Source organism: Artibeus jamaicensis, unplaced genomic scaffold, assembly GCF_021234435.1.
Source record: "Artibeus jamaicensis isolate MK-2021 breed Jamaican fruit bat unplaced genomic scaffold, CSHL_Jam_final contig_475, whole genome shotgun sequence".
NCBI lineage: Eukaryota > Metazoa > Chordata > Mammalia > Chiroptera > Phyllostomidae > Artibeus > Artibeus jamaicensis.
In genome coordinates this window covers 4048478-4070399 of record NW_026521852.1, presented here as the reverse complement: position 1 = coordinate 4070399, position 21922 = coordinate 4048478, and the positions used below count along the sequence as shown (strand labels likewise).

Sequence of the window (21922 nt, the reverse complement as noted above, 5' to 3'; positions counted from 1 at the left end):
CAAACAAGAGCACACTTGAGGCATTTGGCTTCTTGCTTCTAGTTTGCTGCTGTGGTCCAGCCATTTCTCTGACCCTTGCACTAAAACCCTCTTTGGGGCTCAAGCTGCTATGAGTAGTTTCAGTAACATGTACTCAGAAGTCCTAACCATACCAGGAGAGAGACAAGATGACCACGATGACTTCTGGAGGACCCAATATCTCATCACCTCTGCATACTTGGCATGAGGAAGACAAGGAAGGTGAAAAGGAAGAGTGGGAGGTTTGCCCAAAGGCAGCAGAAACCAGTGCTGGGAGACCTCGGCCTGCCTACAGTCAGGCTACCTGAGAGGCAGGATGAAGATAAAGGCCTGAGAAAGCAGGTGAGGTTACTACTTTCTGGTTTGGAAAAGCCCCTAGGATGTTTAGGAGGGACCTGGCAACAAATGTAGGGCCATAGGGGAGCTAAGACCCCTAATGAAGGTGGAGGTGGGCACTGCTGATGGATGGGCTTGGGGAGCTCAGAACCAGTAAGCTGATAGAGCTTGACACATGTCCCATAGGACAGTCATTATTCATGGGAGAAAAAAAATCCTTGTGTTCTTTCTCCTGCATTTTCTAAGGCAAATGTGCATCCTTTACTGCCTCAGAGCCTCACAGTTCTCTCAGGCCAAGGGGTCCAATCTGCCCCTCAAGTCTTCTTTAGAAAAATCTACTTTCCTGAACCAATTTTATGAGCTAATGGTCCCTTTAAGAATACTTTCCCCCATCTGTTCTCTAGTTGGCTAGAGCAGATGTTCCTTGTTCCTATGGCAACTAACCTACCACCCTTCCTAATGGGTGTCTTCCTAGTGAAGGACACAGCTCAGGCCACTCCCCTGTGCTGCTTAGAGTTCCCTGACGGCAGGCTCCTCACCACACAGCAACACTGTGGACTAATGGGCCTGGACTATTAACAGTTCAAATCTTATGTGACCTAGAGATGACCCAGAAATGGCTGTTGCCATCTGACAGCTCAGACAACAGACCAATGTCCATCTTTCCAATAAAGTATTAAAAGTACATGGTGTGTCTTTAGTAAATTGAATTAGTATTTTGCTTGACCTTTTCCACATCACTAGTGAAGACCAGCGAAACCCCCTAATTGAATTTTCCTTATTTCAAGCTGCACATCAATATCATCCTTATCTGGGGTTTGTGATCCTTCCAGACAGTTCTCTCAAGACTAGTCCCTACTCAAGGCAAGACTTCTAGCAGAAAGCACTGTGCATTCCATGGGTTCCTCACAGGGGATGGGGGGTTGTTCCCCTACAAGTGATGCTTCTCTCCCTAAACCCAACTTGATCCTATAGTTCTTTGCCCTCACAGTCCCCCCAAAGTCACCTGAGCTCCTCTTGAAGCCACAAGCCTCCCAGGATTCAAAAAGTGAACTTATAAATATATAAAACTTATCAGATGTACAGAATAGAAAGTGCCTCCGTAATCAGAGCTCCTCGCCCCCACCCTTGAGTCTCCCTCACTCACTCCTAGAGAGTAAAGGGTGCCACACCTCCCACAAAGAAGCCTGGCTCTGAAGACCGACAGTCCCGCATTAGAATCACAGCTCCACTGTGGGGCTAGAATCACACTCATGGGCTGAATGGAAATAGGCAAGTTCTGACCCTCTCTGAGCCCGAGCCTCTTTATCTGTGAAACGGGAATGCTGATTGCACCTCCCAAGATTTTGGGAGGCAGAACAGAACTGCAGTGTCTTAACAGCACTCCCAAATCCACAAATATCTGAGAATTTAAAGCTTTTTTTGTAACTCAACTGGTGGCAGAACCCAACCTGACTTGACCCTAGTTGGCAGCAAAGCATGACCTGCACTGGCATGAGACTATTGCCTTTGATTTATTCCATGTAATACGACCCTTTAAATAGGTCTTGTTGCAGAAACATGAACATAGTTGACTTTGGAATGGCTCCAGGCCCTGCTGGAGGTTTTAGGTAATACGCAGTATGTGGGCTGTGTTACCCTTCCGAAACCTGCAGGCCCCGAGGGTTTCAGATGAGGAGTTGTGGCCCTGTCTCTGCTGCTCCTCCAGCCCCTGCAGACAGGGGTTTCAGGAGAGTTATTGGAACTAAAGCTGCTGACAGCCAACCAAAGCACTTGCCTCATCACAATCTGTGTCTCCCCTGGGTCCCTGGGTCCCTGCAGCCTGGAGCCAGCCCCTTGGAACTCGAGTTGGCATGGGACAGGGGAGATGCTCCAAAGACGAGCCCAGCAGCCCTAGGTGGAGACACACCTGAAGATTCTTAACACACATGCCTCCCAGTTCCCCACCTCGCTGGGCTCCCAGCCCTCTCTCCACCCCATCACCCCCCATAGCTTCCTCCTGTGCTACCTCCTCCCTAGAGGCATTCCCAGGGGAGTAAACGGCTGGGCATCAGGAAATGCTAATGGGTGGAAGGGGCCAAAGTTGGTGGGGAACTGGACTGAGTAAAGAAAAAGATGCTGAGTGTGAGAGAGATGATGAGGATGGGACACACAGTGGAGCAGGTTTGGCATGTTCCTCCTGATGTGTTTCATGGCCCCAGGAGGCTTTTCAAATGGCAAACCAGTCGCGGCCGACAACTGTGAACAATACTGGGCAATTGCTGTCCTCAGATCTCTTGGCTCCAAAGGTACATTTTAAGGACTTACTGGTGATTGTTAGGGACTTGACCCTATCTTGAGCCATAGCTGTCCAAGTGGGCTTCTCATTTCTGACTGTGGATCTGCTATCTGGAGAATACCTGCCTCAGGCTGCCACCTCCAGCCACCTTTCCAACAGACACGTGGTCGCTGGACAGTTAAGTAGACCTGCAATTCTGAAAGAGATGGTGGACACTCCTTCTCTTGCAGTGGTAAGGTCGACCTGAAATCCTGGGGAAGGCCCTACCGTCTGCCTCTGAGACTGAGGCATGTACAGTTAAACAAATAGTATGATGCCAACCCAATTTAACTCCCTCATTTTACAGATGAGGAATCTGAGGCCCAGAGAAGGAATGAATTACCCAAGACCACACAGCCAGTTGAAGATGAAGGTAGTCCTAGAGTCCAGGTAGTGATTTCTACAGCCTCACCCTGACAAGGATGGGAACATCTTTAAGGGTCCAACCGTGTCTTTGCTGAGCTTCACCATCAGAAAAAGCCATGTTAAATGGTTACACCTTCTGCCCTCTTGGCTTGAACATCTCAGAAAAGATCCTATTTCCAAGAATTTGACCATACCCCACGTCCCTGTGTCCCAAACCTACCCAAACTTAGGACAAAGCCTCCTTGGGGACAGCCATTATTACTGGTGACCAGAGATGCCTTGTCACTATCGCTCATCTGCTCTGAACCAAGGTGGAGCCAGCAGGTGAACTGGGCAGAGGTCTTTAATGAGCACCCCTTGGATCCTTCTCCACTCCTCCCAGCTAGTGTGAATAGGTGCATGGTACCCGTCATCAGTCATAGGCTTTTCTGCAGTGCTATCCTGATGGGCTGTGCTGCTATACTGGCTCCTCGCTGCCCAGAAGCCTTTTGGCAAGGAGAGTCTCATGCACCTGGGCTTGGCCTTCCAGGTTAGAAAAAAGGGTCCTAGAGAAATCTCAAAAAGAGCGTCTAGTTCAATGTCTAGGGTGATTTCAAACTAATTTTCCCCTAAACGATTTCTCTCTTGCAAGTCTGCACACATGTGCACGCCCAACCACATGTCTCAGGCTGGCAGCTGGGGCTGCCTGGGGATTCCCACATATTTGTTGCTTTTCCAGGCCTGAGTCCTCAGAGTAGAAGATTCAGATACTCTAATGCCTCCAGGAGCCTCCTGGTTTAGAAAAGCTCCAGTTGATGTTCTTGAGGGCTCAGGAAGAGTCACCATTTCAAAAACTGAAAGCAAGATGTTTAAATGCCCTGGACTCTTAACCATCTGGTCACACAGGTATTTCCAAATGATTATTTGGAACTGGACACCAAGACCCCAAATGTAAAATATATGTCATGCTGCTCCCTCCCATAATCCAGGCCACACATCCCTTTTGCCTTTCCATAGATAGAACATGACTCCTGTCATTCCCAAAAGAGGACTGAAGGAACAGGAAGTGGCAAGGCCTGATCCCAAGAGCCTTAGAGATGAGAGTCTCAGGCTCTCTGAAAAAGGGGAAGAGGAACTGAGAGCACATTCCTTTGCCAACAGCCTTGTCCTAGAGGTAGGAACCTCCCACATCTTAACAATGAGGAAACCAAGACAATGTGAGTTTATCAGGGAGAGAGATCAGCATCCAAGTTTTCTGGAACCTGCCCCAAAAGAGCCTTATCAGGGACACTCTCGTCTGTCTAGAGAAGGTCCTGCCTGGAGGCAAGATTTTTGCATTTCATGAACCAGTGAAACCAAAAAATGAAATTTAACAAGCCATTAAAAGGTTGCCAGCTTTTAACGTTGCCAAATAAGGACATATTAAAAGGCCAACTACCATCACCTTTCATCGTCAGCTCATGAAAATGAGAAAGCCGTAACCTCAGAATAAATATTTGTAGGAATAATTTCCTCTCTGTCTTCCTTTCAGGACTCTACTTAGACTGTGAGATCCTTGAGGGCAGAACCAGGTGTCGCATCCTCAAATTCTAACACAAGAGCCCAGAGAGAACGGGGTAGGTAGGCATCTACTGGATTGAGCCTATGGGAGAGCACTGCAAGCTGGAAGGCTCTACACAACTGAGAAAAAAAAAGGTTATTATTATCTGTTGGCCAAAATTATGCACCACACCATCTATCAAATATACAAAGACACTGGAATTCTATTTGGAAGTAGCCAATGATATAAATAAAAAATAATTTTTAAATACCCATAGTTTCAAGAATAATCAGACTGTACAACCTATTAATTTCATTGCCTAACAAACAGTCATGTGATCGCCTTGCAGATTCAACCGCGCTGTACAATTTCTTGCACTGAAAGTGTTTTACACACTTTGCCCAGCCCCTGTCGCCTCTCAGCCATTTCTCTTGTTATGTTCAGAACTCCGTAAGCAAACCCTGGTTCACCCACTATTTTGGTTGCATCTATATTGAGAGCTGAGGCCTCCTGGTTGGCAGCAGCTTGGAATGTATGAGACCTTAGGACTCCTTGGTCCCCTCTCCTTACTCCCTTCTGTCCATTCCATTCTGCCTCCAGCTCACTCCACCACACTCTTGTTCCAAAGCTGTCTCACCACCCCAAATGGGCTTTTCAAAAGCCACCTTCAGCCTTGTACAGAATCCCACTGACCCACCTGCCAGACCCTGCCTCACAGCATGGGCTGCCCACGGGGCATTACTATACAAACGACAGGCCTGGGCATCCAGGCCAGGCTGCCAGCCCCTGTATGAGGTACCTCTGACCTCTGATCTCTGCCCCTGGCCACTGAGAAACGTCATGCAAAAACTGAGAAACAGGCCTGGGAAAACTGAGCCACTTGCAACCAGCCTTACCCACCCATCACCTCCTCACCCAAATGTCTGCTTTCAGGAAGAGTGCCAAGCCCCATCCCCACCGGGACGCTGGCCTCATCCTGCCCCATTCTGAGGCACTGGGCAGAAAGTGCTCCTGGCACTTGGCCTTTCACAGCTTAAATCCCTTTAGGATGGCTCAAACTAATTTCACATGAAGACCATGCTGGTATCCATACTGGTTACACCTTCCCAACATGCAAACAGCTGCAGGACTCACTGCTTATCGGGAATATTTCCAAGTGCCTGCAAAAACCAGGACTGTCTCTAGGGGCATCAGTCCTCTGGACACATATCTGTGGTACCAATCCTTGCCCCTAAGTTCCCTGTGCAGCCCCCTACTTCCAAGTGAGGGAATATTTACATCCTAGAAGTCAGAAATTTTCTCCTATTTCTTGATGGGAGATCCCAAAGGAAGATGGACATTCATGGGACATTTTTATTTGTTAGGAGAGACATTCTTATTCGTTAGGAGAGAAAGAGGGGATAAATGAAAGGAAAGGGAAGTAAAAGAAGATTTGCTTTTAATATCATAGAAATGCCTCAATTCTTTCTCTTCCCCCCCTGCCCCCCCCACCCCCCACCCCACCACTCCTCTTCGCCCAGCATGTACATCCTTCTCTATCGTCCTCTCCACTGGATCATTTAGGTAGCCCTGGTCCCTCCTAGCCCAGGTCCCCTGGACTCCAGACTTTACCTTCCATGCTGGAGGACAGGGCCCCACTGGAAGACTCAGACCGCTGATTGGGAAGAAATGAAACAACGTTCCAGATCCGAGAAAATTGCCAAAGGTGTCGAATGCAGCTGCTGTGAGAAGGAAGGAGCCCAGGCGTCCAGAAGTACCCCAGCCTTCCAAAATAGGCTCTGGCGTCAGCTCTCCTCACTCCAGCATTAACTGAAAACCAGGGGAAGTCTCCGGATAAAGCGGGGTCTGAAATCTGAAACTGCAGGTTGGCTGACTCCTATATAAACACACTCACGCCCAGGCTCCTGGGTCTGATGGCTTACCCGCCCCTGTTCCCCTCCCTCTTCTCCCCGCCTGCAACTTAGTAACATCAGACAGCCCTCTAGCTGCAGCTCCTCCAGAAACCCAGAGCAGAGAGCCCTGCAGACTAGGGAGAGACCTGTCAGGCAGGGTCCACAGTCTCTCCCAACCCTAACCCCCTCCAGCAATTCAAGTCCAGGTGCTTCAATTCAAGTGGTGCTCAGAGTCCTGGAAGCAAGGGTGATAAGCAAGTTCCCAGTTTAGAAGCAATTTCTAGACTCTTCCTCCACCTCAAGGAATGATAGTCTCCTAAGGAGCAGATCCCAGATTACTGGTCTAGAGTATACTCATTGACAAACACACCTCTTCCCTCCCCTCCCCCCTGCTTCCCTCCTCTTTCCTTCCTCTCCTCTCCCCAGTCCCAGTGTCTGGCTGTTACAGAGCCCCCTCTTTCCCCAGTGTTTCACCCATAAGAGAATCAGGCCACAGGAGAGTGGGAAAGGAAGTCTCTGGTGACAACTGCCTCATTTTGCAGGTAAGGCACTGAGGCCAAGAAGATGAAAGGGCTTGTCAAAGCTGGGAAGGGACTCCCAGGCCAGTTTGGCATCTTGGGTGGCAGAATGGAAAGAGAAGGCTTTCGATATCCTGTGGAGTCACGCTTTGGTACAACCAGACACTCACTTGAATCACTGAATGCGAAAAAAGTCACTTAACCTTTCTGGGCCTCAATTTCCTCATTTTACAAATGAAGTAAATGCTACTACCTGGGAAAGTAACAATTAAATAAGGCAACAAGTATAAAGCACACAGTAGGTGTTCAAAGAAGGTCCACTGCTGTGCTGCTCTGTTCACTACTGCACACTCCTTCCTACTTCTGTCTCAAGAGGTGACTGTGACTTGCCTTTAGTATTTACTGTCCCTTCAGGTGCTGGCTTAATGTTTCTCGTTCATTGTCTTTGTGTCCCCCTGACTAGTAACATTCACAGGTCACTTTGTACAGTGCTAATAGTGCAGCACTTCAAGTTGCTAAAGGGAAATCTTTAATTCACAGACCGAGGTCACAGATGCGCCCTGCAGACCTGCCTGCAAATGTCCTCGCCTCCAGGTGCCAAGTTTCAGTCCCCAGAGCCCAACCAGCTACTGAGCATTTGTCCCAAACTACAGGCACACCTTTTACTGTGCTTCGCAAGTATTGAATATTTTTTGCAAAGTGAAGGCAAGACCCCCCACCCCCCAACCAGCAAAAAGATTACAACTGGATTTATTGGTGCTACTCTCTTTATTGCAGTGGCCTGGACCCAAACCCGCAATATCCCCAAGGCGTGTCTGCAGTCTTCGCCTTAAACTCAGCATATCTAAAATGAAATGAAGATTCACCACCCACTAACTATATTGTGGTACAGTCTCCAAGATAGAAAAATGAAGATGGTAAATGGCAGAGGAATTGACTTAGTATGCTACCGTCTAGGTTAAGAGATGATTTGTAACTAATGGATGATTGTATTTACCTGGATCAGGGGCCAGCAAACTTTTTGTGTAAAGGATTAGATAGCAAATATTTTTAGCTTCGTGGGCCATATAGCCTCTGTGGCAAATAGCCAATTTTGCCTTTGTAGCATACAAGCAGTCAAAGATAAATGCAAACTAGTGAGTATAGATTAGTATAAACAGCCCTGGCTGGCATAGCTCAGTGGATTGAGTGCAGGCCTGCGAACCAGAGTATCGCGGTTCAATTCCCAGTCAGAGCACATGCCTGGGTTGCAGGCCAATTCCCAGCAGGGGGCATATGAGAGGCAACCATACATTGATATTTCTCTCCCTCTCTCCTTCCCTTCCCCTGTAAAGATAAATAAATAAAATATTTTTAGAAATTAGTATAAACAAGTGAGTATAAATGAATGAACATAAAGAAATGAGCATAAACGAATGAGCACAGCCATGTTTCAGTAAAACTCCACTTGAATTTCATATAATTTTAATGTGCCACAAAACTATTCTTCTCTATTTTTTTAACCATTTTAAATATAAACATCATTTTTGCAAAATTAGGTGGTGAGCCAGAGGGGGCCCACAAGTCATAGCTGAGACTAGCTTAGGGCATCGCAGGAAGGACACAGCCGACGGTGGTGACAGTGACCATCGCCAAGGAGGGAGTAGGTCCCCAATGGGGCAGGGGGAAACTTTTCACTGGGTACTTGTCTGTGCCATTTGAATATTGTGATCTACACCAGTTTAGAACACTTTGTAACGGATGAGCTCCTCACCAAGTTCTCTGCCTTCTATCAAGGTCAACGTCTACTGTCTCAGTCAGACAGCCTTCCAACTGCCAGGCCACCTTCTAATCTCTCCTTCCTGCTCCAGTGTCTCACCCCGGCAGTACTCTGCGTCCAGAACCCACTGGCCCAGTTCGCCGAGTGCCTCAGCCCATGACTAGCTGTCCACTGCTCTCCCTACCATTGCCATTACTCCCACTTAAGTATCATCCCATACAGCCTTGTGTCCTGACCTAACTTTTTACTTGTGTTATTTTCAAAAGAGAGACAAGCTTTTTAAGGACTGGGACTATATATTACAATCCCATGCCTTCCCCCTCAGCTCCTGCACCAGGGCCTAGCACCCAGAGGAAATTCTGTAAACAGCTGCTTGATCTTTATCTCCCATCCTGCTTGAGAGGGTTTGGCGTAAAGGGCAAGATCCATGCAGAGCAGAAGCCAATTCGGAGACACGCAGCAGAGCGAGAGTGCACAGGAGCACAAGGCCTTCGATGGCAGTGACGAGCGCTCAGGGAGAAGAGTGAGGTTAGAGTCCAGACTTGGTCCTAATAAAAGGGTCCGTGCACTGGAGAAGGAAATCAGGAATGCCCAAGGGAATTTCCTCCTAATTCCAATCTCTCAGGCATTAGCCTACTAGGGTAGGGAAATTTTGGTGGCCCCAGAATCAGAGCCTCCTATGCTGAGGAGGAATCGCAGCACTAGGCAGTCTGCCCTCCCACCCAATGCAGGAAAGCGCGCCCCAGCTCCTGGAATAAGTGGGCGTGGCACTTGAGCTTCTAAAAGGACCAGATGCTCATGACTTCTGCAGGTAGCGCATTGAAGGGCTGTGAGCATGATTTTCTGCTTCCACCCCTGTTTCCTGGTCTGGGACTAAACAGAAAAAGACTTCCTGAACAGGTAACAAAAAACTAATGGAAACTGCCAAATATAAGAGAGTTTTCAAATATTTCTTCCTCCTAAGATGTTCAAAGGGTTTTTAAAGACACAAAATCGCTGGCTCTTTGGAACTGCAAACACTTTTTTACTTGTTGAGTAAAATTGAATATAGTCACTTTTCCTTCTTCCCAACATGAAAGAATTCACGTTATGCTGTAAAAGTAACTGTGCTATGTCTTTACAGGAGGAAACTTCATAGCCACCTATGGCAATGTGGGCCCTAAAATCCCATTTTATACCACGGGAAACTCTGAGTAAAGGAGGCAGCTAATTTGTACAAAGTCGCACAGCCAGTAAGTGGGAAAGTCAAAATTCAAAACTAGCTTCGCCCAGCTTCAAAATTCAGCATTTTCCTACAGTCTGATGTTTCCATTGCAGTAGATCCTCACCCTCCCCAGTCTCTGAGATGCATAGAAATGATTAGTTCTATCATTTCCATCAGAAGCAGGAAGGAAACCACAGCCTACAGCAGTCCCGCAGTTCGACAACGGATTCCAGCCTCTTGATGTAGCCAGGCCTTCCTGAGGTGGAGAAGATGAGAGCAAAGGAGACCCCGAAGCCAGGGTATCAGTGTCCCAGAGATACCCAAGGGGTGGAGTGGCTTCTCCCTGGCTCACGCAAGATGCCCAGCCCTGTGCTCTCCTAGAGCCCCACCTTCACAGGGGCCTGTCTCCCAACAGGGCTTGGTCTTTGGAAACCCATGGGAACATGGCACTGTGTGGGCTGCACAAGCACAATGTTTACCTGGGTCCTGGTACCTTTCTTTTGGCAAATATTTGGCTGCCTCACCCAGGAGAGGGCTGGGGACTCTGCCCCATATCCCAACAATCCCCCTTCTAGGAAGATGAGCTGGATGGGCTCAGAAGAATCACAAACACTCACATACAGCCACTCCCCAGCCAGTCACCTGTATCAGTTGCCTCTAGCACACCCTCTGAACAGCTCTGAAACCTTTGCTGCTAGGCTCTTAGCACATTGTGGAAACTCAGCCTCAAGTCCCAGAGTGGTTCCTGATTTGTCTAGTCAGATGGGGTTCATGAGGCTCAGTGATGCACTCCTCCGCAAAATCGGCAGAGCTCCCTACCTGCTCCCTCTGCAACCTAACTCAGGCGCTTGGAAAAACCCCTGGTTGCTCTCCACTTCAGAGCTCATATACCCAGAAACATGCACATTCCTGAGCTCATCTGGCCTCAGGCACTGGCTGGACACTGAGGATGATCCTCCCCATTTCTCAAGAGGGAGAACCACACACAGCCAGGAGTTTGAAGCTCACTCACACAGCGTGTTAATACTGCAGACAGAAACCGGCCCCAAGCTCACTGCCTCTCTGCTCAGTCGCAAAGGGAAAACACCCACGCTCTTTGACAGTCTACAGTCTGCTCTGGCCCATGGAAATCCCATGATTCTCTGCCTCGGACACCCCCATTCTCCAGGGGCCATCCATCAGACCTTCACCTGGCTTGCACCAGATGAAGTTACTGACCCTTTCATCTGCCATCTCCCTGGGAGATGTGGTCATTAGCAGAGAGCACTATGTAGGTGTCTAATTAAGCAATCAGCAGCAAATGCAGAAACCTGTTCAAGCCACCCCCGGATACTCTTACAGGCAACTCCCTCCCTGGAGCTTCCTGGAAAGGTCCCTATTGTTTGCCTAGAACACAGAAAAGTGTCTGATTCTGCCCTCCTACTTATCTGGTGGCACTGACTTTCCGGCCTCACAGGGAGCTCAGAGTGAATAGTGCCCCCAGAATTATGGGACACAGAAGCCCCAGGCGGGTGGGAAAGTGAAAGTCCCAGATGGCAGGGACAACATATTCTGAGAGGATGTCTGCCTACCTGACCTCTTTAGGAGTCCCAGAGCCATGTCCTGCCCTGCTGGCATGTTGCAGTCAGGGCACAAGTAGCAGGGAGACCCTGAGCAGGTTGGTAAGAGGTGGCCGAGGTGGAAGTGGGCAGCATGAGTGGCTCAGCACTCCTGGCACCTGTGTCTCTGAGTGCTCTCTTTTCTGCACTGTAACTCACCTGTTCCTGTTTCAGCCTTTAAATGGAATGTTCCACTTGTCCTAGAAGCCCAGGGGGAGAAGTCATCTGTTTAAGAAAAGCTTTCTTTTTTAGGGACTGCAGTCTCTGGGGTTCCATCAGATACTGCTGCAGATGACAGGTGGAAAAAATGGGACAAGAGCAACCACAGAAGAGGACCCATGGAGGACAAGACAGACTTGAACTCCTGCCCACCCCCCTAGCCTGGGATGGTCTAAGCTGGAGACTAGAGAGGAATGGACACCTGCTGCCTCTGTGGCTCCCGGCAGATCCCCCACTCTGCACCCCAACAAGCTGGGGTGAGAAGCAGTGAGCCCCCCACCCTTAACCTCCTCCCCAGTGCCCTTCTTTGAATATCTTATCTTTCTTCTTCTAGGCCCTTATCTCCCGGCTCTAGACTTTTATCAGCCCCACCTTTTCCACCTGCACAATGGAGCAGGAGGGTAGAGATGGCTGAGTGGATGCCACAAGCTTTTCAAAGACCCAATGTGTGAACCAGTGCTGCGGGGGAGGGCGTGCGGCAGAACAGCACCTCAGGGACAAACCCAGGCCTTCTAGTTCCACAGGGGCTTAGATTACCCCAAATCCACAGGAGGCGGGCACCTAGATCAGTACCCTCATATGGCCCTAGGCTCTGCCAGCCTGGCCCAGAACCCTAACACACACTCCCATTCCTCCCAGACATGTGAGTTCTTTCTGACAGAAATGGGAAAACAGCTTTTCTTTCCAGTCACTGGGTCCTATCCAGCTGTTTTCCAACTCCTATGAGATAAATTGGACTTTGATTACAGCAGAAAAGATTTAGGTTAGACACCAAGAAGCACTCAAGATGAATGATAAGAGGAAGTTTAGACCTTGACTTATGTAGCTCAATGGATTGAGCACAGGCTGTGAATCAAAGAGTCATGGGTTCGATTCCCATCAGGGCACATACCTGGGTTGTAGGCCAGATCCCCAGTAGGGGGCACAGGAGTGCAACCACACATTGATGTCTCTTTCCCTCTTTCTCCCCCACTTCCTCTGTCTAAAAATAAATAAATAAAATCTTTTTAAAAAGCCCTGGCTGGTGTAGGGGGGAGAACCATATATTTTCTCCTTTCTCTTCCTTCCCTTCTAAAGTTTTTTTAAATCTTTAAAAAAAGAGGAAGTTTAGGACTCTGCCATTGCACTTTTAAAAACACTACAGACAATTTCCCCTGGGTAGGCATCGCGTTACTCTGCCAGTCAGAAGTTCCCCGTGGCTGCCCCTCCCCTGACTGCGACCTAAAGTCCTTGCTCACTCCTTGTCTTGGTGCCGAAGGCCCTCTACAGTGAATCCCCATCCGCCTTCCAGTATCATATTCCACTGCTCAGGGTGCAACCTTTCTGACCCAGCCAGAGCCTCTCGGTACCTCCCCAAATGGCCTCGGGCATCTCTGCTTTGGCCTTGGTGTCCCACCCTCTTTCCCAGATGTCCCTCTCTTCTCCAGCCACCAGAGCAAGACAACCTTTAAGATAGCAGATCTCAGCCAAGTTGATTATCTCAGAACCCAAGAAACTTCTCTAAAACATGGATTCCCAGGTCCCATCCTAGAAGGCCGTTGAATCCCAGCCTCCCCAGAAGCCAGGCGGCCACTGCTCTCCAGCTAAGCTCTGACGCCACCTCTTCCAGGAAGCCCCCTCCCCAGGGAGGCCATGGACGTGAATTGATCATTCATTCCATAGAGATTCCCTGAGCATCCACAGTACTAGATCCTGAGACAAGGTGAGGCCCCTGCAACTCAAGGAGTCCCCAGGCTTGTGCCTGGATGCAGACAGAACCGAACCCACAGGGCCCTCCTCCCCTCCAGGGCAGCCCACCATGGGGCAGAATGATGGAGCTAAGGGATGACCAGGGGAGGGGGCAGCATGGGGACAGCAACAGCTTCTGAGAGAGAGGGGTGCTCCTGAAAGGGTGCCACGGGCAATGGGTGGGAGGATCTTGGCCCTTGAAAATGTCAGGGGGGTGCCGAAGGTGACAACGGCCTCTGTTTCCTGTGTGTTCACCATGCACCGCAGGGACTGCTTCCTTAGTCAGGATCTTATTTATCCCGCATGACTAACCGAAGCAGGAGGAGTATTTGGGGCCAGGCTGTGGAGTCCCACCACGCACAAAGTGGCTCCCGCTCAGGAAATATTTTCTTATTGGTCAATAGATAAAATGATCTCTGAAGGCATACTCCCAGTGGGAAGAAGCCAGGACCCTTCGGAAACAACTAGAGCCCCAGAAAATGTTTCCCTGACTTGTTCAACTATTAAAAAGCAACACCAGGCCTGATGAGGGAGGTGAGGCGCTGGCGGGTGGAGGCCTGGCTTTCCTGACACAGGATGGAAAGTGGGTGTTAGAGCACTCCCTGTCCCTGCAAGAAACACACAGGAGGCTTGGGGACAGCTGCCGTGAAAGACAGCCACAGGTCACTCAGGGCAGACAGCAGGAGCAGTGCTCTCAACAGGCCAGCCTACGAGCATCCACCTCCCCAGCAGCCCTGGTCCCAAATGCCAGGGTGGGACCTGTAGGGGCAGGGCTCCCTCAGCAACCCAGGAGCTGGCAAAGTCTCTTCAGTGGACCTTTTCCTTCCTCCTGCTCCTGAGGGGCACAACACCTTAGCTGGCCCCGCCCAGAAAGAAGACGGTCCCTTCCCATAGGCCACAGGTCCCCTTGGTTTCCACCTTTTGCAGCCCTGTGGTCTTGAGTTAAACCTTTATCTGGCTGGCTGGCATCTAAGTGTATTCCCCGCTGGAGAAGGCAGTGTGGCAATCCAACTTACCCAGATACGAATGACACTACCAGGCAGACGGAAGCCACAGTGCACCCCTCCGTCCTCTGGCCTATACATTAGGATCCCCCAGGGTGGCAATGACTCCACTGTATCTCACCAGTGGGCAACTGGGGCTGCAGAACAGAGGAGCCAAATGAAGGACCCCAGATAGGTGAGGCGGCCTCTTTATATCCCTTCCTGAAACACCTCCATGGTTAACACGAAATCCCACCATCAACCGTGCCCTGCAGGTGAAACCACTGAAACTAGAAGCCAGGAGACCTGTGTCAATCTGCTCTGAGCCATGGCCACATCACTGAACATCTCAGTGCCCCCCTTCCTTCCCCTGTGAAATGGGACAGAACCTCTGCTACTCTAACTCAGTTCTTGCGAGTATGAGATAACTTGATAAACACAAAAATGTTTCAAAAGTCAAGCCTAAAGCAAAACATAGAGTACTGTTGACGGCACACTGATCAGCTCATAGGGACCCAGGTGCTGTGAGCCTGGCAGTCAGCCCCACACCTGGGCGCCCAGCAGGGCTGCAGGCTGGCTGCCACTCTCTCATTCCAGTCCCACAAGAGACAAGATGGTGACCAGCAATATCCCCGCAGCCAGATCTTCAGGAACAAACGCTAGAGCCCGGATGCAGCCATCTCTGCGCACTGTCTGCAGGGCCCCACATCCGGGAACCACAGGGACCTTCCTGCGTCTCAGAGCCCCACACCCCCAGCTGGAGCTGTGTCTGCCTCTGAGGAAAGGCCACGAGGGAGCTGCCACGGCTCTTTCCTCCGTCCCCACAGGTTTCCGGTCACTACCCAGCTCGCTTTCTGAGCAGATTCCGTGGGACAGAGACTTTCACACTAATTTTGGACTCATAAGTGGATTGGGGAAATCGATTTAGTAAATCGAGATGGGCATTTTTTAAATTTAGAGGAGCAGAATAGAAAGCCATGCACACTGCACTTGGTAAGAGGTAAGTATTAATTTCTGCTACTTTAATAACCGGAACACACACCGTGTTAGAAGCTTGACTTAGCCACTCACTTTTTCTGTCTCAGCGTCTCCATCTTTAAAACAGGGACACTGGCAGCATCCACCTCACAGGGTCCTTGTGAGGACTATACTTGTTAATACACATAAAATGTCTGGAAAAGTTTTACATAGAAGTGTAACTTCATGTATTAATATATCCGTGTAAGAGTGTCTGTGTTTGTGTGCATGCACACATCTTTGCTTACAAGGTAAACATATTCCTGGAGTGTGGAGAAAAAACAGAAGCTGATGCTGTAGGGGAAGCTAGGAAATGTTTCTCTGGGACAGCGTAGGCTTCGAGCCAAATTCCCGACCTCGGCTTCCTCAGGTGCTCCTCCCTCCCGCTCATGGTAGGACAGGCGGCTGGGCACAGTGGGTCTGAGTACCTGAAAGCACTGAGGGAACTCAGACCCACTTGTGCTGAGTTACAAGTTCCAGACTAACTTGTACTGAACCCACCTTCAACGCTGTGGGGTTGGTGTCGTCGTGCCCCCACTCCACAAGTGAGGAAACCAAGCCCAGGGAGGTTAAGCCGCCTCCATCTGATAAGTAGTGGAGCCAGGATTTGCACCCTGCCTCCCACCCAGATCCGACCTTTGACCATTGTACCACCCTATCTGTCTGTTTCACTTCGATGCCACCTTCTGGAAGCCAGACCTGCTTCCAGACTGGGACTGAGGAGGTGGCCCTGTTTGTAAGAGAGGTGGCTTCGGTTGCCCTGACATCAAAACCAAGCAATTTAATTTTCTAATGGCTTGATTCAGGAAGCAGCACCTCCAGGGTCCCATCATAGAGTCCAGAAAGTTCTGTGACAATAGTTGGAGGTAATAAACTTGGTTAATAGGGCTCATAACCTTATGATATATTAAGTCCTCAATTTAGCCGAGCAGTACAAACCTGACTAGAAGACATAGAATTCCCCACACCTTTTATTCTACTGTACAAGACCCAAGTTCTGTCTGGTCATGTCTCATTTTATCTTCTCCAAGGCCAAGAGAGGCCAGGAGGGGCAGAGTCTCTTGTTTCCAGCCCTGAGAGGCTCGTGACTTGCCAGAGGCTACTCTGTGTGTGAGTGCAAGATGAACAGTGGGAAGGTTTCTGCTTGACAGGAAAAAAGAAAGTGAGGTGGCCTCCATGTCAGCATTGCTAGTGCCACGTGACCCTCCCAGTCGGCCTTGTTTCCTTACCTCCTTGACACTGACAGAAATGTCCCCAGTACTAGTAACAAGTGCTGGCGAGAACGTGGGGGAAAGGGAACACTGTGCCCTGCCAGTGGGACTGTGAGCTAGTGCAGCCCTGGAAAACAGTACGGAGAGTCCCCAAAACTAAAAATGGAGCTGCCGTACAGCCCAGCAATTCTCTGGGCATCTATCTGAAGAAAACAAAAGTACTAATTCAGAAAGATATGTGCACCCCTCTGTTCTTTGTGGTATTATTTACAATATGGAAGCAACTAAGTGTCCATTGATAAATAAATGAATAAAAAAAGATGTGGTGGCCCGGTAGCTCAGTTGGTCAGAGCATCGTCCCGATACACCAACGTTGCGGGTTTGATCCCCTGTCTGGGCACATGCAAGAATCAATCAGTGAATGAATAAATAAGAGGAACAACAAACCGGTTTTCTCTGCTTCCCTCTCTCTCTCTCTCTAAATCAACAAGTGAGCCCCGGCTGGTGTAGCTCAGTGGATTGAGCACAGGCTGTGAACCAAAGGGTCAAGGTTCGATTCCCAGTCAGGGCATATGCCTGGGTTGTGGGCCTGGTCCCCAGTGGGGACCATGTGAGAGGCAACCACACATTAATGTTTCTCTCCCTCTCTTTCTCCTTCCTTTCCCCCTCTCTAAAAAAATGAAAGAAAGAAAGAAAGAAAGAAAGAAAGAAAGAAAGAAAGAAAGAAAGAAAAAGAAATTTAAAAAATAAAAATAAAATCAAACAATGAAAACAATGGGATTCTTTTTTTACATATAGACAATGGAATATTACTCATCAATAAAAAAGAATGAAATCTTGTTATTAGTGATGACTTGGGTAGACCTAGAGGGTAGTATGTTAAGTGAAATAAGTCAGATAAAGAAATATGATATGATTTCACTTACATGGAAGATCAAAAAAATAACAAAATACATGAACAAACAAAGCAAAACAAAAACAGACTGATGGAAACAGAGAACCAGTCGATGGTTGCCAGAGAGGGGAGTGGTGGAGGGACAGGTGAAACACGGAGGGGAACGAGAGGAACAACTTCCGGCCATGAAGTAAGTTCAGGAGGCGCCGTGCACAGCACAGGGCATAGAATCAACACTATGGCAATGGCTTTGCATGATGACAGAGGGTTGGTTACTAGACTTAGGGTATGGTTACGCTCTAAGTTTGTAAGGTATATAAATGTTAAATCACTGTGTCGTGCACCTGCAACTAGTACAATATTGTGTACAAATTGTACTTTGATAAAAAATTAATTTAAAAAACTTCCCCCCAAGCACTCAGTGTATCTCTGGAACTGACAGAGGTTCATCTAATCCAGCAGACACTTCTGATGAGGACAAAGGAGGGACAACGTGACGGCAGGCGCGGCTGCAGGTCCAGTCCCCTTCCACGGTCCTTCACCTGCCTCGGAGAGTCCCCGACAGGAGCGGGAGGAACGTGCATCTCCGCGCCACCAGCTCTGCAGATCATTTCCTCCGAAATTCCCAGCATCCGTGTTTCTTGCTCTCTCCAGTGAGAACTGGCTAACACTTCCTCATACTGGGCCCTCGGCTTTGTCTGTACATTTTCATTCTGCTATAAGCCTCAAATACAGGTTTTTAAAAATAAATAAGGAAACTGAGATCCAGAGGGGTTAAGGGACTTGCTCCTGGTCACAAGCTTTGTGACCGTAAGTGTGAATGGGTCCCAGTGAGGCCCCTCCAGAACTCTCCCATTCCACACCCAATGAAGTGACTCAGCGGCACCACCCCCCTCCCCCACCCCACCCTCTCTCTGTAACCCTTACACAGGGATTTCTGAGTCGCATTACAGTCCCATATCATGATGATTTTTCACCTGTCTGTCTCCTTATCAGACTCCCAGTTCCCTGAGGGCAGTGACCAAATCTTATTTATTTTTTTTCCTGGTGTCTGGCATGTAGTGATTTCTCAATAAATGTTTGGGGGGGAAGGGCAGAGGGACGGAAAGTGGGAGTAATAAAAAAGGGTGAAAGAGGGAAGGGAGAAATGGAAGGGGGGAGGGAGAGGGAGGGATGATGGAGGAAGAGTGAGCAGGAAGCAGAAGTGGGAGGGGCAGCGACCAGGTAGGTATCCAGAGACAAGGGTCACCCTGAGTCAGGGACTTGCGCCGTGGCGCTCCACTGGTCTCAGTCCAACTGCGACACGTGGAAGCAGGCTGCCCCCACCCCAGCCTGTCCTGGACAGAGATGAAAGGTGCCTCGCAGCCACCAAGGAGGCCAGGCAGTTTCCAGGACTCCAGGCACTGCTGTGCCGTCGTCCTCCCTTCTGCCCTGCTGCACCTACAGAAAGGAAACGGACCAGTGCCTCTTCTCCTCCACCAAGCTCTGTCCCACTGCCCATTCCTGCCTTGGCGTCGCAGTCCCCAACCCCCCTGTTAAATGAAGGCTCATTCTGGTCCTGGATGATGGGAATGGATTTAGAACAGGCGCCCACAACTGGTCACCCCCCCCACTGGACTCCCTACCTCAGAGGCGAGGTGAGGGGCTGGCACCAGCAGGAACCGGAGGAAAGAGCCCAGTTCCTCCACCTGGATCCACCACAGACACGAGCTCTGTGTCCCTGAAGGTGCGGTGAGGCGGTGGAATGGGTCACTTCTAGAGGGAGGGGCTTCTGAGCAGGCTTGGCCCCTGGCTGACTCTGGGAAACAACTGGAAACCATGACTTTGCAAGCTGGCTTTTCCCTGGAGTTTTCCTGGGGTGAGGAGACAGGCTTTGTGATCAGCCCTGAGAGGCCCCCACAGTTCCTCCTCCTCTCCGGGAAGTACTAGATCCCCTCCCTCTCCCACAGCGGCTGTAATCACACTCAGTCATTGTTCTGCACACGTTTGTGAAGACCTACTATGCACACATCTGCAAGGCATGCTGGCCTTGGGGCGACTTGGAACTGGATCCCTAGAATAGGTGGGGGTGGGATGGGAGGCAGAGAGGTTCTTGGCCTTCCCTTAAAAACCCAGAATAATGCCATCACAGTGCGAATTCTGCTCGATCTCTTTTGAAAAACAAATCCCCAAGCCAAACCTGGTCAGTGCCAGGCAGCCAGGCACCTGGAGGTGAAGCAGGAAGCTATTCCAGGAGATCTTGTGGCTTCTCCTTTGGGCCAAAGACCTGGGTGGGGGAGGGGACAGTTGGGGAGGTGCAGTCCAGGCTCAGTCACACTGGGCTCTCTGAATGGACAAGGCTGTTGTTGCAAGACAGAATGTGGAGAATGTTAGCCAGAGGCCGCAGCTGCTGAGATGACCCTTGAGAGCACCCAGAGGACAGTAGAAGGACAGGAGTTGCCTGTCCAGGCAACACGGACAGGGCAACCCACTACATAAAGTATGACTTCGTGAAAGCCAAGGGCACTGAATAATCATTCTGACCCTACAGCTAATATGCCCTGTGACCTCAAGCAGGCCACAGTCTCTCTGACCCTCAGGTGGCCCTTCTGCACAGGGCCTGAAGGATGGGACAAAGAGAGGAGAGGCAGGAAACAGTGCCCCATGCCTGCTGAAAGCCTTAAAGGGTTAGATCCGTTCTCCTGGGTAAGGCTGCCACGGCTTTTCTCAAGACCTCCCCTGACACCCCTGAGGGTTCCTGGTGCTCCTGCCCCTGACCACACATATGCATCTCCAGTTCCCATGCTGCCTGGCGCATCTCAACCATGCTGTTCCTTCTGCGGCACCGCACCCCTTCCACTGCTCCTACAGCTGGCCACACCCACCGCGCCCCTACGGCTGCTCCTGACTTCCACCCAGGCAGGCTTTTTTTCTCTGTTTCCAAAGCACTCTGCACATCCAATACTATTTTTCATAATTCTTTGTCCGTAAGTCTGTCCGCCCTGCTAGATTGTGAACTTGAAAAGACCATGTCAAATTCCTCTTTCATTCAACCAACATTTAGTAGCAGTCTGCTCTGTGCCAGGCACTGGTAGGTGCCAGGGTACAAAGAAGAGAAAGGCTGTCTCATGGTGTCTGCCCCTAGTGCTGAGGGCAGTGCGGGCACAGAGGGCCCAGCTGCTGCAGAGTCAGGACAGGCAGGCACCAGGCGCTGTCCCTGGGCTCTGCATCGCAGGCCTTGCCTCCTCTCCAAAGCAGGAGACTCAGGGATATTGGGGAGAAGGAATTAAATACTAAACCATGACCTCTTCCTAAGTACTTTACTATGTACTATGTAGGTGCTGTCAGTACTGCAGACACAGTGTTTTTCTTAATCTTTAAATAACCTCTGACAAAAGCTTCACTGATGAGGAAAGCGTTGTTGGGAAACTTGCTTGAGGTCACATAACAGGTGGAAGAGCCCAGATAGGACCTCATATCTGTCCAACCACCCTCTGCCCAAAGTCTCTTTCTCCCAAACTTAAATACATGAGCACATGAGCACCTGTGTGCCTAGAGTTCTTCCTCCTCCTCTTTTTTTTTTTTTTTTTTTTTTTTTGAGAGCAAGTGAGCAAGAGAGAAACATCTATGTGAGAGAAAATATTGGTGCACGGGGTGATGCTCCAACAAACCGAGCCACCTGGTCAGGGCGAGACTTCTTTTACAAAAGAAGGAAATAATAATCTATTAACCTCAAGGCTCTGAACAGTAGAACTTTAATCCTAGCAGCCCAGGCAGCCTTCTGGAAATTCTCTATTGCCTTCCTTTCCCATTGCAACAGCAGTTCCCAGAAGCCTATGAGCTGGGCTGGCTCCCCACCCTGCCTGGGTAAGCCAGTGGGACTGCACACCAAAGTACTGCCTTCCAGCTTTTGCCACTTTGGAAGTGTCACTAGTGACCGCTTGGCAGGTAGTCCCAGGCCCCTGCAGCCTCAACCAATGTCTCTGTTACCCAGAGCCATCCAGCACTGGGATTCTGACCATCGTGGGGAGACAGCAGATAATGGGCAGCCTGTGACTGCTCCCCCACCAACCACGGTCCCACTTCTCTCATGTATCCCTGCATTCTTCTCTCGAGACCCAGCTGTGACTACTGCCCATGCAACCCCTCCTCCTAGGCTTCATGGTTCTTTTCCAACATCCCTTACTCCTTTCACTCCTTTCTTCTGTGAACTGTCCCCTCCTCCTCTCCCCACCTCCACTACACACACACTCGAACCAAGCTAACAGGTCCTGGGAGGGTTGTGAACGGCCTTCCTGTCTCATGGAGTATTGTTTCACCAGTGCAACGTCTAGTACTTTGCCCCATCCCAAATCTCAATCAT

General features: G+C 49.7%; 1 protein-coding gene across 14 annotated transcripts in view; it reads right to left on the bottom strand.

Annotated features, from left to right (window-relative positions):
* Positions 1-21922, bottom strand: part of PLEKHA6 (pleckstrin homology domain containing A6) — a 137999-nt gene that overhangs the window by 69977 nt on the left and 46100 nt on the right. Inside the window, exon 1 of one of the 14 annotated variants that reach the window (XM_053667950.1) lies at positions 11501-11607. The exons of 12 other annotated variants lie outside the window; for them this stretch is intronic. The gene's annotated coding sequence lies outside the window, so the exon portion shown is untranslated. Of the gene's footprint in view, positions 1-6167; positions 6264-11500; positions 11608-21922 lie in introns of those variants that run through there. One more of the 14 variants, XM_053667949.1, reaches the window with a different exon arrangement.